A 3,938-nucleotide genomic window follows, 5' to 3' on the forward strand; every position below is an offset into this window, starting at 1 on the left:
CGCGGTCATAGGATCGCGGTTTCGATTCCCAGACCGGGCATTGCGAGTGTTTATTGAGCGAAAACACCTAAAGCTCCACAAGGCTCCGGCAGGGTATGGTGGCTAACCCTGTTGTACTCTTTCACCACATCTTTCTCTCACTCTTTCTTCCTGTTACTGTTGTGCCTGTAATTCAAAGGGCCAGCCTTGTCACACTCTGTGACATCCTGAATGTCTCCGAGAACTACGTTAAGGGTACACGTGTCTGTGGAGTGCTCACCCACTTGCACGTTAATTTCACGAGCAGGCTGTTCCGTAGATCGGGATCAACTGGAACCCTCGACGTCGTAAGCGACGGAGTGACAACAAGGTAAGCGACAGACATATTGGTTCGTGCCCCGCTCATTCAGTTTTGAGTTCTTCATGCTCAAGAGTTTTATTTCTACCTGACATAAAACAGATCATTTTATGAAACGTATTAAAACAAAGAAGGGACAATTATGTAGAAACTCCTTGTTGACTTACGAAAACGTGGATACAGAAACTAGTTTCGTTCTCTGACTAGTTTAAATATGAGGTTTGTATTTCTCTACTAACTCTTTGCTTCAAATAAATGTAATCACTTCAAACGGGTATTTGTATGTGTGTGTGTGTATGTATGTGTTTGTATACGGCTGTATACGTCCGTGTGTATGTGTGCTTGTGAATGTGGTCATAATTTTCTTTTCTTTCTAACAGAATGTACGTAAACTCTCCCGTGGTACCTTGTGTAAAAATAAATGGGCTTGGGTATTGTACTAAGGGTATAGTGTCTGTGGAATACTCAGCCGCTTACACGTTCATTTCATGGGTCGAACAACCGAATGCTCATTGTAGAAAGTGGCGAATAATCCACTATTATATTAAAATCCTGACGAGGTCGAGGTCAGCTTTACCCTCCTCTGCGGCTGTTAAACTAAGTTCCACTCATGCTGGAGCCGAGTTAAATGACTCAACCCGCTCCCCTTGTATCTGTGGTCATGTGCATTAAGTTAGAAGTTAATAATATTATTATAAATGCATAAAACAAAAGTGAATCTAATGGAGTATGCGAATGTGAGCCAACAACAGCGCAGTAAATTGACAGAATCGGTAGATTCTTTTCTTTTTTACTCGAGACCCGAAAATTTTGGGGGATGAGGCAGTCGATTAGATCGACTCCAGTACGCAACTGGTACTTAATATATCGACCCCGAAAGGATGAAAAGCAAAGTCGACCTCGGTGGAATTTGAACTCAGAACCTAAAGACAGACGAAATACCGCTAAGCATTTCGCCCGGCGTTCTAACGTTTCTTATTTCTTTATTGCCCACAAGGGGCTAAACAAGGACAGACAGAAGGATTAAGTCGATTACATCAACCCCAGTGCGTAACTGGTACTTATTTATTCGACCCCGAAAGAATGAAAGGCAAAGTCGACCTCGGCGGAATTTGAACACAGAACGTAGCGGCAGACGAAATACCACTAAGCATTTCGCCCGGCGTGCTAACGCTTCTGCCAGCTCACCGCCAGAATCGGTAGACTGCGATAGTCAGTTATATCCGTTAACTTTCCATTTTGGTGTTGGTGGTGATATTTAGAACTACAGCACCGAATATATCCTTTTCTTATTTAAATGGTAGGGTGTGGTTTGAAGGATATATGGTTGCTATTTCTAGCAGTTCAAACGACCTCTCTTAATGCTTTATCATTGAGTTGGCTAAAGTATCCATATTGCTTTTATAGATTTACTTGGTAACTTATAGAATTGCTTTGATGTAGCTGAAGTTCTTCACATTGATGTGGGATTTTAGAAGCTTGCACAATTTGTTGTGAGGAACTGCTCTACCATCTGTTGCTTAACGTTAACTCATTTCCTTGAAATCTTAGGGTTATTGTCTTGCCTTCGTCATCGAACCTCTGCTGTCAGCAAGGACTCTTTATCATTCTCGGTTTGAGTTTCCCGAAGAAAGATTCTTGGATATCTTTTAGTGTTTTTTTTTATTTATCTTGCTTGCAGAAAGAAGCTGGATTGATGACTCAGCATAAATCAAAAATGATTTCAAAACCTGCAAGTGTCAACTTTGCTAAACCTCTTTCCAGGATTAATAAAAATCACTCAACTCTTGGATTGATATAATCATTGATTTTGTCTTCAAAATCTTGAAGTCATGTAGCCATGTTAGAAATCAATATGGGTTTACGATGATTTAATTGGTTTATATTCAACACAGGATCTCAGATGACATCAGAGTTTATTTTATTGAGTCACGGGAAGAAGGGTGATACTCTTGATGTCTGCAGGACCTTCCTCTCCAACAAGTGAGATCGACATGGCTTATGTTTTGCTTGAACATTTGAAAGTTTATATCTACAGAAGCAAAAAACGTTGCCGTCAGTGTATAGAGAAAATGATTAAGCATATTTTTTTCAGTGCAGAGTTTGCGAGATGAGTCACAAGAGCATAATGAAAGAATAAGAAGCTGTATCGAGTAGGTTTTAACCGGATGTAGTATGTAACTTGATTTTTGAGAAGAGTAAAAACCTTTGTAGAGCTTATTGTTGTTATTGTTAAACTCCAGGCCAACTCTGATCAAGCAAGTGCTATGATTAATAACCTTCTGGTCATAGATCTGTTTTCCAGTATTATTTTTTTCAAAGATAGAATCGTTAGCACACTGGACAGAATACTCAGCGACATATCTTCGGAATTTACGGTTTGAGTTCAATAGTCACCGAGGTTGACTTTGCCTTTCATCTTATTGGAGTCGATACAATAAGTAGCGGTTAAAGGAGCACTCCGTCGGTTACGACGACGAGGGTCCCAGCTGGAACGATCAACGGAACAGCCTGCTCATGAAATTAACATGCAAGTGACTGAGCGGGCGTGCGTGAGTGTGTGTTTGTATGTGTTTGTCTTCTACCACCGCTTGACAACCAATGTTGGTGTGTTTACGCCCCCATTAGCAAGCGGTTCGGCAAAGGAGATCGATAAAATAAGTACCTGGGTTGATTCATTCGGCTAAAAGGAAAGCTCACGCGTTGACTTGAGGATAGAAGAGTAGGTACTGAAGTTGAGAAAAATATGCTTCAAACTCTGTTGTATCCCAGCTTGGCCACAACCAACGCCACTCTGTTGTTCCTGTAACCGCATTAAGAGAGTACCCCCAATAATTCATTTTCAACATTTGACAAAAATAATTAAACAAATAAAATAATAAATAGAGCAAAAATATAATTTGGTGAAGTGGTCTGTAGGTAAGTCATTGTTGCGTGCTGGTAGGTGAACCGGATGTCTTTCTTTTTGGGTGTGGTCTATGTGGTCTAATACGATGTTTTCTCAGACGCTCATATAACAACAACAACAACAACAACAACAATAATAATAATAATAATAATAATAATAATAATAATAATGATAATATTAACGGTGTTCACAGGTGTAGGGTGTATAGAGGTCACTAACTATGTAAGCCCAGACTTTCAAGGGATCGAGTTGATAAATTAATAGCAGAACTGTTACATTAACTATAAGCTGCAAAGGATGAAACACAAATGATCCCGATAAACCCATTTCGTGGCCTTTGTAATCACAGTTCGCATAGTTATTTATTTTTTCTGAGATCAAATAAGCCAGGCACAATAGTACACTTCCTGGGGTGGGTGGGTAACCAAACTCAATCTTAAGCTTACATTGTTGCTAAGGTGAATCATATTTAGCTTCGATGAAACTTGTGTTTTTTTTTTACTTCTTTTTCTCTCTCTCTCCCACCCAGTCTGTCTCTATCGAACTGTTTTCCTTTCTGTATATAATCTTTTTAATTTTAGTTGCGACAGTCAACGACTATTCCCCCGCCTCTCTCTCTCTCTCTTCTCTCTCTCTCTCTCTCTCTCTTTCTCTCTATCTCTCTCTCTCTCTCTCTCTCTCTCTCTCTCTCTT

This window comes from Octopus bimaculoides, chromosome 5, assembly GCF_001194135.2.
Source record: "Octopus bimaculoides isolate UCB-OBI-ISO-001 chromosome 5, ASM119413v2, whole genome shotgun sequence".
Taxonomy (NCBI): Eukaryota; Metazoa; Mollusca; class Cephalopoda; order Octopoda; family Octopodidae; genus Octopus; species Octopus bimaculoides.